Source organism: Athene noctua, unplaced genomic scaffold (genome assembly GCF_965140245.1).
Source record: "Athene noctua unplaced genomic scaffold, bAthNoc1.hap1.1 HAP1_HAP1_scaffold_504, whole genome shotgun sequence".
Lineage (NCBI taxonomy): Eukaryota > Metazoa > Chordata > Aves > Strigiformes > Strigidae > Athene > Athene noctua.
In genome coordinates this window covers 15,331-29,911 of record NW_027437958.1, presented here as the reverse complement: position 1 = coordinate 29,911, position 14,581 = coordinate 15,331, and the positions used below count along the sequence as shown (strand labels likewise).

The window sequence follows — 14,581 nt, the reverse complement described above, 5'->3', positions numbered from 1 at the left end:
CTGGAGGAGTCCCTTGAGCGTCAGAGCGCTCTGGAGGAGCCCTTGAGCGTGTGGCATTGGAGGAGCTTTTGATGACGGTGGCCCCAGAGGAGCTGTTCCGCACGCTGGGTGGGTCTCCTTGCAGCCCTTCAGCACGCTGCCCTGGAGGAGGCCTTCACTGCCGTTGTGCCTGGTGAGCTCTTCATCACCCCTGTGGGGGAGGAGCCCTTGAGCGTGGTGCCTCGTGAGAGAGTTTTGGGCTTTGGTGAGTGCCGCCGGAGCGGCAGGCAGGCGCCCCTCTGCAGACCGTGGGGTAAGTATTGTCTGGTAAGTGTGGTCTGGGTTTTTCTGTTGTCTGGTGCTGTGCGTCCTTTCTGCCGTACTGCATTGGCCGTGTGGTACTTTGTCTTGTATTGTTAGTGGGTATGTTTTACTCTGCGTCTTGTATCATACGGTATTTAGAGGTCTGTACTGCAGGGTGCATTGTGTTGTAGCATCTGCTTTGGTATTTACGGTATTGTATGAGTTGTGATGTATTACGGTATGGTATGCATCATCTGCATCGTATGGATCATCGTGTTTCTGTGTGTTAGAATATGTAGTCCTTTGGGTATTATTTTGACTTGTGCATGGTATGGGATGGGATTTCATGTCATCTGTGTGTTCTATTTTGTATTTTGGTAAGTGTCGTAGGCTCTTCATGGTATCTGTTGTACTGTATGATTGGGGTTTGGTGTCGATGTTCTTGTACGTACGGTATGGTGTGTGTTTATGGTCTGGAATGTATCCTAGGTTAAGTATCCTCTGTATCACTGTGGGTATTGTATTGTTTGTATGCATTCTCTGTATAGATTTTTGTGTTATATATTTGATGTGTTGTATGTGTTGCATTTCGTATACTCCATGTATTGTGTTCTGGTTTATATCCTATTGCACACTGTAGGTATGGAATGGCATTAATTGTATCCCATGTAGTTTGCACTGTATCGTCTGTTTTATTGGTTGTGTGGTATTTTATGGTATGTACTGTACAGCATTGAATGTATTGGAGGATTTGTATCTTCCCTTGCATTGTATGTATTTTATTTTCTAACATATTGTGTATGGCAGTTTTTCTTTGGTAATGTAATATTTATTGTATTTTGGGTTGCTTTTTATGTATTTTGTAGAGAAACTTATTTTTCTTTGTAATGTATTGTATTTTGTGGTTTTTTTGAGCATTATTTTGTGCATTTTTCTGTATGGTATGGCGTGCTCCTTCTTGTAGAGGACATACTGTGTTTTTTGGCACTGTAGATTTTGTGATGTCCTTGGCATTGTAATGTGTTTTGTGTTTTGTAGTACCTGTGTGTGTATTGTAATGGATTTGTGGCTGGATTGTCTGTCTTGTATTTTGTCTTGTGATTCCTTGTCTGTCGGTTGTGTGTAGTGTTATCTGACAGGTGTGGTTTGCACCGTCGGGTAAGGTCTGTAGGTTATGGTGTGGTCTGTAGGGTATTGTCTGTCTTGTATCGTGGGTACGGTATTGTATGGTATGGTTTGTAACATCTGCCTCCGCGGAGGAGCCCTTCGCCTTGGCTGCGCCGCCCCGGAGGAGCCATCGTCGCCCCGCCCCGGAGGAGCTCTGCACGGCACATCCCAGCTCTTCTTGGAGGCCTCGATCACGCCGTCCTGGACGAGTCTTGCTCCATATGCGGCCTTCACCGTGCAGCCCCAGAGGATCCAATTTTCATCACTTCTTCGGAGTGTGGTAGTTATATTATTTTTTATTGGATCATCTTTTGTGTTTTATATGCTGTTTTGTATTGCATTGTATTTATGGTGTTTTATTAATGATATTTTATCTTGTATTTTATCTGTCATTTTGTGCATCATGTGTATTGTGTTAGTTGTGAATATGGGATGTAGCTTGTTGTAGTGTGTAATGTATTGTGTATCATTTTTTGGATTGTAATTACTTTTATACTGATGTTTATCTGGTTGGTATTTTATGGTTTGTCATATATTGTGTGGTATGTATTTTGCTGTATTTTTTATTGTTTCGTCTTGAACGTTTTGTAATTATTATATATATTGTATTTTACTGTTTGGTTTGATACTTATCATATCGTGTATGTTGCATTTTATGTATGGTATGTATTTTATTTTCTCTCTGTTATGCATTGCATGGTAAGGTATGTAATATATGGTTTTTATTGTATTGCCTGTCGTGTGTATCGTATTTTGTCGTACATATCGTATGTTTGCCCATGTATGCCTGTCTGGATGAGGCATTTACTGGTTTGCTCTGGAGGTGCCCTTCACCACATTGTAGTGAAGGATTCCTCAACCACGCTGCACCAGAGGAACAGTTCACCGTGTCATGCCAGAGGAGCATGTCATCATCCCCACCCAGAGGGGCTGCTCCCCACGCTGGTTGGGTCTTCTTGTAGCCCTTCAGCACACTCTCCCCGAGGAGCCCTTCCCTTTGCTGCTCAGTAGGAGGCCTTCATTGTGCTGCCCGGACGAGTCCTTCCTCACACCGCCCTGGAGGAGCTGTTCACCACACTGCCTCAGAGGAGCCCCTCATCATGGTCCCCTGGAAGTGCGCTTCATCACTCTGCTGCAGAGGAGGCCTTCACTGCACCACTCCAGAGCAGCTCTTCATCATGCTGTGCTGGAGGAACTCACAGTTTCAGTGTCCTGGAGCAGGCTTTCACCGTGCCAATTCTGCAGCGATCCCTATCAGCCCCATATCACACCTCCACAGAAGAGCCCCTCATTGTGCCGTTTCAGCCTTTCATCACAAGAAGCCCAGAGGATCAGCTTGTCGCACCATCCTGGAGGAGCCCTTCACTGTGCTGATCCGTAGGACCCCTTTGATATGAGGAAAGCAAAAAAGAAAGCCAGAAGCTATTTGCTTTTGAATGAGGAAACCCTGATACAGGGAGGAAAAAAAACCCAACCGAAACCAAAACGGTTAACCTGGACAGTGTTACCACAAGGTTTTAAAACCAGCCCCACTATCTCTGGGAATCAATTGGCCTGAGAACTTGAAACCTGGACTCTGCCCTCACTAGGAGGAATTTTACTACAATCTGTAGGTGACCTTTTCATAGCTACAAGGATGAAGGAAGACTGTGTACTATGGACTGTCAGTTTGCTTAACTTCCTGGGACTTAGTGGATATCGGGTATCTCAACAGAAAGCTCAACTGGTCCAGAAGCAAGTGACCTACTTAGGATTTGGTATTCCTGAAGAACAACAGAGCTGAGAACGGAAAGAGGCCATCTGTCACACACGTGAACCCAGAATGGCAAAAGAACTCCAAACTTTCCTTGGAATGACAGGTTGGTGCCAATTATGAACCACGAACATTGTGAATCCAGCCTCTTTTCTCAGTGGGACCATATCAGAGCCTTTAACCTGTGACTGTCTGGAGATCATGGAAGCCATTTTCTCCAGTAGACCTGACTTAAAAGAAGAACCACTTGAGAATGCTGAAGGCACCTGGTTCATGGATGGAAGCAGCTTCATAAAACAGGGAAAACCGTAAGGCAGGATACACTGTGATCACCACTGACGAAGTAATAGAAACTAAATCGTTGCCAGTAGGGACTTCTGCTCAGAAGGCTGAAATAATTGCCTTGACCAAAGTTTTAGAACTGGCAAAAGGGAAAAAGGTTAAGATTAGAAATATGCTTTTGGAGTAGTACATGCTCATGCGCCATATGGAAAGAACGAGGATTATTCACAGCACAAAGAAAACAAAACATGCGGAGGAAATTTTAAGGCTGCTAGAAACCATAAAACTCCCTGAAAAAGTAGCCATCATGCATTGTTGAGGGCATCAAAATGGTAACACTGAACAGGAAATTGGAAATAATTTGGCAGATTGAAAGGCCAGACAGGCGGCAGAAATGGCAACCATAGCATTAGCTTTGGTCCCAGATGGTAAAACTTTCAATCTTAAACTCAGATTTGAAACCTAAATATTCAAAGGAGGATCAAAAATTGATTAATGATCTAAAGGGTAATAAAGAAAAATATGGATGGGTTTATTTTCCAGATGGGCAAATAACAGTGCCTTCCAACATACAATAGAAGTTACATTTAGGTGAACATAAGAAAACATTGGGGAGCAGATGCCCTATACAAGCAGTTAAATTGAAAAACCAGTAAGATGACTATGCTGTTTACTAAAAAAACCCCAAACAAAACAAAAACCACAATCCAAACACATCAAGTAAAATTAAAAATGGAGTTATAGTGAAAGGTAATAGTCCAGGACAACACTGGCAAATAGATTTTTCTGAACTCCCAAGAAAAGGGGGGTGTTGGTACTTATTAGTGTTAACAGATACCTTCTCAGGTTGGCCAGATGCATTCCCATGCAGAAGTAATAAGTGTTACTGAATGAAATAATTTCTCAATCTGAAGTGCTGACAGTGAAACATGATGTTGGCCTCACATGGGGGATTGAGCACAGTTGTGAATTATAGTTGTTGTACACACATAGGTGAAACAGGAAAAATAAATGTAGATTTAGGAATAATATTGCAATAATTAAGTATTTTGCAGGAGATATGAAAAGACAATGCTTCTTTAGACTTTGAAGAAATATGGAACAAGCTTACTTCATGGTTACTAAGGTTCAAATGGTTAAAACAATTACTTGCATTGATCATACAAATAGACTGGCAGTTGCATATTCTATATAGTCCACAAGCAAGTGGTCAAGTAGAGAAGATGAATCACTTAAGTAAATTACAAAACTAGGTCAGGAGGTCGAATTACCTTGGCCTCGATCATTGTCTTTAGCACTTTTTAAAATCGGGACCAAACCCAGAATTGAGGAGGGATTAAGTTCTTTTGAAATAGTATATAGGAAACCATATATGATACAGGCGGGGGGCATCCATTTAGATTGGGAATGAAATAGTAACTAATTATGTTATCAGCCTACAAAAACAGCTGCGGGAATTGGTCCTAGGGACCAGAGCTCGAGGTCTGGATGGGCCTGTACACAACATTAAACCGGCTCATTATATATTTCCAATGAAAGGATGGACACTGATTATCAACATGGTTGGATTATGGGTAGGGACTGTAGGTGCATACTTGGCCAAAACCCTTTAAGGGAATGGCATGATATAGCAAAAGAATTTGCACAGGTAAAAGAAAAGGGGGGAATTGATATGAGGAAAGCAAAAAAAAAAGCTAAAGGAGTCCTAGCCCTCAGGCAATGTTAAGTAGATAACATTCTTACAGAAAACAGGATAGATAGTAAACTAATCCCTGTCTTTGAGATAAAGGGGGAGACATACCAGCTAAAGGACTTACTTTCTGGGACATCTTAACAGACACAAAAGTTCCAATTAACAAAACGAACAGGTAAAAGGCCGACTCTATAACCTGGAGAGGAACCGAAGGGCCGGAGAGCATGCACAGGAAGCCAAGTTGAAAAATTAATGAAGAGGAAGGAGACATCTGGACTTTGCTTAACAGCGGGACACTGCAAGAGGACCACATACTTCTCTCCTTGAATAATTCTAAGAATCACACCTATTCCCCGAACTAATTGTAATAACCCAGCCCTTCCAAATGAATATGTATGGTTTTTTGTAATAAATATCTGGCTACTTGCCAGAGACGGTGTGCAAGCTTTGTGAAGAAATCCCCTTGCACCCCGGCTGGAATAAACATGCCTGCTTTATAACTCTTTCTGAGTTGTAGAGTTTGTTTCCGCGCTTCACCTTCATCACGCAGATCCATAGGGAGCCCCTCATCATGCCAACCTGGAGGCGCCCCACATCACAGAGTAACTCCTCATTGTTCAGACTCGAGGAGCCCTTCACTGCGCTGTCTTGAAGAAGCCTTTCATCACACCACGCTGGGTGAGCCCCTCCTTGCACCGCCCCAGAGGACCCCCTCATTATGCCACTTGGAGTAACTTTTCAATGTGCAGTCTTGGAGGAGCCCTTCAGTGTTCTGTCAGCTCTTCTTGGAGCCTTTGTCACACTGCCCCAGAGGAGCCCTACACTGTGCTGCCCCAAGAGGAGCCCCTCATTGTGCTCTGTCAAAGGAGCCCCTCATAGCACCTCCCCGGAGGAGCCCTTCACCATGCTGCCCGTTAGGAGTCCTTCATTGTGCACCGGACTCTTCTTGGAGTACTTCATCATTGTCCCCCAGAGGAGTCCTCCCAGGCCCTTATGGAGGAGTCCTTCGTCAGGCCACACTGGGGGGGTCCTTCATCATGCCAGTCTGGAGGAACTCTTCACTGTCCCTCCTGGCTCTTCTTGGAGTTTGTCACTGTGCCACCCCTGACAAGGCCTGCATGACGCTGCCTGCCTCTTTTTGGGAGTCCTGCACTGTGCCACCCAAGTCTTCTTGGAGTCCTTCCTGTGCTGCCCAGCTGTTCTTGGGAGTCCTTCTCCATGCCACCCTGGAGTAGCCTTTCTCTGTGTGACCTGGCTTTTCTGGAGTCCTTCACTGCGCCACCCAGGTCTTGTTCATCACAGCCTCCTGGAGGGTTCCTTCACCACCCTGCTTTAGGGGGTTGTTCACTGTCTGACTCTCCTGCTCTCTTCATCACCTGTGATTTCTCGGAGTGTTTCTCCAGGGAGCCCTGGAGGGTGTCCTTCAGTACCTGTTCTTTTGGGGAACACTGCCTTGTTGGGCTTTTTTGGAGACACCCACCACATGGCTCTTTTTGGGGTGTTTCACCCTGTGGCTTTTTTCTTGATTTCTGCAATGCCTGGTGTATGTTGGAGTGCTTAATGGCACCATCGTGGAGCAGTGCTTCACTGCCTCGCTGTTTTGGAGCGCTTCCGCACCTGTCTTTTATTGGAGCTCTTCAACACGTGGCCCTGTAGTAGCCCTTCATCACCCTGCTGTCTGGAGCACTTCACTGTGTGTCTTTGGAGCGCTTCAGCGTTTGGCTTTTTCGGGATGCTACACCCCCAGATTTTATTGCTGTGCCTCAACATGTTTTCTGTGATGCATGCTTTCTGTCTGTTACCTTCCATGTTTTTCTTTTGGAACCAGCGGGTGAGCAGGTTGATGAGTTTACATGGGCTTTTTATGTTCCTTGGTGGTCTTTTGAGCTCAGGGGTGTCTTTTTCTGGGGACTGTGACCATCTTTGTGTCTTCTCTTCTGTCAGTTTTACCAAGTCCTGGTTTTGAGGGAGGTGACTTTGTGCTTTGAGCAACTTCGTGCTCAGTGTTGATTCTTATTATTCAGGATTCTTGTGGTGGCTTTATATCAGGTTTTGTTCCTCCTTCTCTTGCTCTGGATGGTATTAGGAAGGTCACTTTGGAAGCTGCAGTGCTGCCCGTCTCATTGGTGGTTTGGGGACTGTTCCTGGCAACGTGTGTTAGGGTGGAGTCTATAGAACAGGATCCTAACAGAGCGTAAGAGAGAAGAGGATCTCTGGTGAGTACAAGGGAGTAGTTTCTTGTCTTATCTCAATTCTGCTTGCTTCTGCTTAATGGTGTTGTTTTTTCAGTGCAGATGATATCCAGTGTTTTGAAAGGGGGTAGCCCAAGCACCCAGTGAGGGTCACAGCCCTGCCGACACAGGGAGCGAGGGAGAATTCAGACACCAGAAGTGATGGGTAAGTGCCTAGGTGCCTGAGTGACAAAAGCTGGAGCATCTGTTGCTACTTTTTGGAGGCCCAGGAATCCTGGGAATATCTGTATGTCCCTGTCACCAAGGTAGCTGGTGCGAGGTGGTGCAGTTTCCAGGGCAGTGCAGTAGGCGTATGATGCTGTGCTGCAGAGGCAGCAGCTGGAGGGTGCTGTTGCCACAGGAAAGGCTGCCAGGCTCAGAAAAGAAGGAGCTCAGTTAAGTCTGAGCTGCTGAGTGAGTGAGTCAGTCTTCAGGGAAATTTCATGGCCTGGCTACTGTGACCCACTCTGGGGTCTTGCAGGCCATCCTCCTTTGGCAGAGGGGCAATGGTTGGAGTTTCTTTTCCTGCTCTTGCTTTATTAAAATACATACTTTATTTTCTCAGTGCCTGTTGCTGAGAATAACTGCTTTTTCTTAATCCTCTCTTAGATGTTCAGGGTCACCATTATAGTTTTTAGTTACACCTGTTTTTTTTTATTTTTCAGAGAGCCAGTGTGAAGGAGCAGGGACTGGATTTTACCTTCAGTTATCCCTGGAGGAGCTGCTGCAGAAGGAAACAAGCCTATGGTTTTGGGAGCTGTGCCACAGGAGGACAGCTGAGCTAGAATCAGGCATGATAGCACTACATTTTTGCTTTTAGCAATAAAAATTGTAGCAAGCCACAGCTGAGACTTGGTTATTCACTGCATGGTTATCTAAACCCTGCTAACAGCTCTCAGGAGGATGATACCTCACCCCCACCTACTGCTTGTCCTTGACACATCCCACAGTTCCTGCGTGGTGAAGTCCTTATTGCTGCTGTGCCAGTGGAGCAAACAGCAGGCAGCTGATGGCTGTGGAGGTCTCGCTGCAGTTTTTAGTGCCTTCCAGCGTGTAAGAGCTTGTGCTGGAAGGGGCTGCTTCTCCTCTGCGACAGATGCTGCCTTCCAGCTTGTGCTTTTCTTTCTCTGTTTAAGCATGGCTCTTGCAAGCAAAGCTTCAGTTAGGTGCGATCCACATTCAATTCCCTCACTGAATGTTGCCAGTCAGTGTAAGTGTGAAGGCATTCTGCAGGGAGCAGCCAGGCAGGAGGCAGCAGGGTAGCCCCCACCTGAGAGGGAGCCAAGGGAGCACCCATCTCTGGAGCACCCACTGGCACCCACACTCCCTAGCCTGAGTTGTGTGGGTGGGTACAAAAAAGCCTTTCTGTTATTTTTAGTTTTTCCTGCACAACTCACTATATGGAGCGTGGGGTCTGGCCCCCTCCCTCACCTACTCTGGTTGGACTGTCTGTTCCCTGCTGCCTGAGGGAGCCACTCAGGTCAGGACCTGGCCAGCTGCACACTTCTGCACTTAAAGGGAGTTTTTAAGTGACTTTAAGAGTCTTCTAAATTCTCCATTTAACTGTAGTCATGGGTGGCAGGCAGGCCCTGGCCAATGTAGGTACCCCTAGGTAATGTACCCCATTACTCCCTTGATGAAATCAGTTCTGTGGGCACAAAAATCCTCCATGGGGTTTCTGTTCCCATGCAAGGTCCTTGGGCTCGCTGCCTGGGCCCCTGGTTGCTGGAGCTCAGTTTAGGAGCAGACATTGGTCCCTGAAAGTGAAGCCCGTGACCATTTTTTGGTGTTTGGAGTTGGTGCAGACACAGGCTAAGGACTTGCTTGGCTACTCTGATCAGGGAACAGGAGACCGCCACCCTTCCTGGGTGGGAATCCCCCTCTTTCTGGGGATGCTGCTCACAAGTGCAGTTGAGGGCAAAGCACAGTTTTTTCTCCTGCCCTATCCAGTCATTCAGGCTGAAACACTGCTTTGCTGCTGAGAAGACCCCAAAATGTCAAAATACAGCAATGTTGCGGACCCCAAAACCTAAATCCACAAAATGGGCTGTGGCAGCTGCTGCTTTACTGCCCTTCTCAGGGACAGGGACGTGGTGATGTCTGAGAACACTGGGCAGGCCAGACCAGAAGAGGTCTCTTGGAGCTCTCAAAGTGATTTCCAGAAATGTAAAGCAATTCTTTCCCCGGTTTTTGCTTGGCACTATATTGCTTGGTGGGGGATGAGCTTTTTATTTTTTTAATAACTCAGCCTGAGGTAGATTTCCAGGTGTGGAAAATTGTGATTTGTTTGGCTTTGTCGCACCAGGAAAAGTCTAGGAAAAATAGGTGAAAGGAATATCAGGACACTCTAATAACAGGTAGTATTGCTAGCTAATCCCCAATAACTACTGCAGGTTTCAGGAGATAAATATGGGTGCAGTTTCAGAAGAAACCCTGAGATTTCAAGAGAAACTCCAAGGTTAAGCCTCTTGATGATGGAATACTGCAACTCTCTGGTCCTTTAAATTTCTTTGGCATGCTGGGAAACAAATGGATTTAGTACTTACCCTGTTCTAATCTGTCATTTTGAAGAATGATTTCAGTAATTGTTTTGCCTAACAGAGGAAATTTTGATACCCTTTCCAACGTGTATATTTTAAGAGCAGCTAATGACGAGAGGATTTAAGCACTTTAATGGATTTGAATATCCTTTTGCATTAAACTTAATTGGTCGGCCTGGTAGTTTTTCTTTAGCAGAAATGGGAGAATTGACATTAGTCACTTGAGTAGGAAAACTGTGGCTAAGGGGAAAATCTAAAACATAGTTCACAATGTTGATATTTACTCCATGTTTACTCTTTTATTAGCAGGATTTGTTTCTCACTTTAAGTACACAAATAGACAAATTATTTACAAAAGCCATTTACTCCAAAAGTAGGTGGTACCACATACTTTAAAACAGGAAGCATTTGTCATCACGGTAGAAAAGACTCGATTTCAGTACACAAAAGTCCATGATATCTTATGTGTAGTTTAAATGAGTAGGTATTACTGCTACTGTCACCTGCTTTATCACAGTTATCAGTTAAGATACACCATCCTGGAGCTGCATAAAATCAGAATAGTAAAAACAGCTCTGGGGGAAGCAATGCACAATTCATCTTGAGTTGTTGCCTCACCTTTGACCAGACAATGAGCTACTCAACTCAACCACTGACTGGCTTGTGGAAGCCTAGAGTCTGTCTCCATTGGTTGCAGAAAGACAGATCATCTCAAGATCTCTATGCTATTTTGGCCCTACTTGTACTTTATTTTGAAGTTGTACACAGGCTTGGTAAAATGTCTAGATCTGGTTCAGCAGGGTGTTTTTCTTCCCACTAGCATGCTATAGTTTTATATGGGTCCCTCTGCAAACCAAGCTGAAACACAAGTTGAAACCCATGAAATACCATCTGAACATAAGAAAACCCTTCTTTACTGCAAGGACTGTTGAACACTGGCACAGGTGGTCCAGGGAGGCTGTGGAGTCTCCATCCCTGGAGTCAGTCAAAGCCCAGCTGGACACAGTCCTGGGCAGCCTCTTCTAGCTGACCCTGCTTGAGCCGAGGGGTGGACTAGACAATCTGGAGTTGCTGTTCTCCACCTCTGTGATTTTGTGATTGATTCTTTGAAGAGCTCAGCGAATCAAGGCAGCAGAAGTTGGCCATAGCCTGGAGGTGAGAGAAGGTAACATCCCTTCAAAGTGTAGCTGTGCCATTTCCAAATACATAATAAACAGAGTCAGCACTCTACATAAAACTACAGAGTGGAATGTTGATAGAATATTTTTAAGCAAGGTGTCACAGGAAGAGATGAGGTTTTCACTAGACTGTGAAGCAGTATTTACCTTTGTAGAGAATGTGCCTTTCATAAGAGCATGCTGCACATTGGACCATAGAAAGCTGGTGATCTGTAGACTTTGAGGAGCTTAATCATGAGGGGTAAACTGAGAAGATAAAGAGTGACATGAAGCAAAATGGGCTTTTTTTGCCTTCCTTCCTCTTATGAGCAGAAGGAAAAGGACACCAAATATCTTAAAGGTACAAAAGATAAGCTCCAAGGGGTTAAGAGATTTCTCTTAAGAAGAAACAAAGAGGCATCATTGCTAGGATCAGCAATCAACTCTTACATCATTGTAGTATGCTTTAATGCATTCATAGATTTTTTTTTTTTTTGTTCATCTTAAATTTTAAACAACTGTAAAATGAGTATCTACCTCCCAGATTTACAGGTGGGTGAACTGAAGCACAGCATCAGTCAGAGTTACGGGGTTATACAGCAGTCCAGTGAAAAGAGTTCTGGTGGAAATACATAGTAGGCTGCTTTTAGAGGGCTCTCACCAACGGTGGGTATTCCCACAGACAAGAGAGAAGCTTCTGAGAAGGCATTATTTCCTCTTTAGCCCCTCTCCGAAATATGTGAGATTCAAACTGCAGAAAATTTATTTCAGTTTTAGGCAGTCTACCTCCTCTGTGACTGGCATTGCACTTGTTCTCAGGTCGAAATCAGAGCTAGATTTGCTTCCATTATATGTCGATCTCCATCTCGGTAACATGATCTTCTTGAAATACTTCATGGTGTTATTTTTTACAGTTACAAGACACATGGTGTTTATCATGCTGTTACTCATAGCAATGCATTCAACTATATAAAAAGCAGTAAGATAATGCTTCTCTTTCACGAAGATGGTGGGGAAAAAGTCATGGACAATTGTAAAGCCGTAGAAGGGTGCCCAGCAGAGAACGTAGGCAGTCAGGATGCACATCAGTACCATAACAGTTTTTCTTCTGCATCGAAGCCTCTTTCTGATGTGTTCTGTCTGAAATGCTGGTACGGTTTTAAACCAGAGCTCCCGTGATATCCTGGCGTAACACAAGGTCATCACAATGATAGGTGCAACAAATTCAATGCCAAAGATAAAGAGGGAGTATGATTTGTAGTACATCTGCTGGTCAGCTGGCCAAATCTGACCACAGAATATTTTCTCCTGGTTTTTCACTATAAATAACACCGTTTCAGTAGCAGAATACACAGATGGAATATCTACAAGTATGGAGACAGTCCAGACCAAGGCGATTATGAAGGTTGCTGTTTGATAATTCATGCGTGGTTTCAGTGGGTGAACAATGGCCAGATACCTGGAACAGACAAATACATCCAAAATGAAGTCTGAAGACACTTAGTCAGAACACAATTCCAAATACAAGTGGTCAGAATTAGGCAGAAGGGAATTGCTGTAGTTGATAAAAGAGAGAGCCTAGCCAACTTGTCTATGAGGAGAGTTAAGAAAATTTTCCAAAGTAAGAGCCTAGAGCTGAGTTCCTAAATCTGGGCAGAAACTCTGGAGCAAGGGGCTGAAGGGTTTGTTAGGAGGGTGGGTACTTGGCAATCTGAAAATCTGAGCATGCATTAGGGTGTCTGGGGATCGTTTTAAGACCTCAGTCCAACTCCCTCCTGTTTACAAGATTGAACTGAAAAAGTTGCAATTTTGCGTCGTAAGCTTGTTAACACAGATCACATGTCTGGGAGTTATGGAAAGACTGGAAGAGGAGAAAGAGAGGGAGCTTTCCTATTACTGACAAATGTGTTTGCAGGACCTAGCACAACACACGGTGTCGTATCGAGGACATGCCGTGACACAGCATCTGGAAGTTCTTTGGTGGGCAGCACGTGTTCAAATGAGAGTTTGAAACATGCAGTAATATACACCTGGCCAGGTGCAGGTAAAAAGACAAACACATCGAAACACGAAAAGGTTTTCCCTAGGCAGAGAACTATTTAAATATGCTTTTTTTTTTTAACCAAGAGATCAAATATATGTAGCAGTGTTTTTATTATTTTCTTGGCTATTCCATGGGTGCAAAGAGCCAAAGCTGATGCTAATGGTTACAGGTGAGCATGCTTTCAAGCCACCAACAAAGGACTGTGTATCCATTTTCCGCCCATGCAAATTTTTGTTTTGTCTGCTGGAGGCGACTATTGCTAATTAACCTTAAATATGCTTTGTTAAGGCCAAACCATAAAACTTGAGTTTTATGACTCGTTATGACTGTAAAGCTGTGGGTGCACTGAAGTGTTTCACAAAGGACTGAGGAGAAATAAAAGTATATTACTTTCAAGATCCATCAATTTTCCTCAATTCAGTTCAGAAGGGGTAGGACCAAATGGAATTCACTCTGGTTAATTTTTTGTTTGGTTGGAATTTGAGGAGGTTTATTTTTTAAGATGCTATAGATGTAAGAAGGACTTATATTAGAGTACGCTGTCCCGAAAGATTAGGATACTTGTGCTAAAAGGAGATTTTTATCCGAGGCACTCCAGAGATCCCAATACAATTGTGTTTAACACAAAGAATTGTTTCAGTGAAATTCCTTATTCATTCAGAGGCTTTTCTATCTGTATATGTTCTATACATAGATAGCATCCACAGGACCTATTAATTCTAAAATAAGCTGGAAGGCCAGGAGTGCTTTCTATCAGCCAGATCTTGGAAGCAGATGAATTATTCATCGCTCTGGGTGCAGGCTAGATGTTAAGGGACAGCAGAATTAGTCAGCCTCATTGTGGAGCTGATAAATGAATGTTTTTAGATTGGGCCCTGTGGAAACAAGGCTGTGGGACGATGTATGTGTATGCATTCATAAGTATGCGTATCTGCTCAGCAGGACATTTGGCTGGATGGGGTAAATCTCTGCAAGAGAGTTGAGGGAGGTTTTCCTGACTGTCCTTGCTTACCACACTTGGGATGTTACTGTGGAGGGGTCCTGGAGCACATGAGCTGAGTTTGGATGAAACTGCCCTGGAGGATGTACTCAAAAGTACCAGGTGCCCATGGGCATTCAGTCCAGGTGACCCAGCTAAAGCTAAATCCCCCAGAATACTTACAGCATGAATGTTGTACCCTTAGCACCAACTGTTACTCTTCAGATCCTCTCCTTTCACATTGCATTATTTTCTAGTGTAGATGTGGCCTTAAATATGTGAAACTCCTGCATTTCATGTGAATAGACAGCAAGGAAGTTGAAAGAGAGCCCTACCAGAGGCAAATCGTGTGGGACAGGCTTACTCTATCTACACAGGTGAGCCCTTTTAAATGATCTAAACATGAAAAGACTTTTGTTAAGAGCCTATTATTTTTAGAGACCGAAGTCAACA

At 44.2% G+C, this 14,581-nt stretch overlaps 1 pseudogene; it reads right to left on the bottom strand.

Annotated features, from left to right (window-relative positions):
• Positions 1-11,867: 11,867 nt before the first annotated feature.
• Positions 11,868-12,604, bottom strand: LOC141955729 (prokineticin receptor 2 pseudogene; annotated as a pseudogene).
• Positions 12,605-14,581: the final 1,977 nt, after the last annotated feature.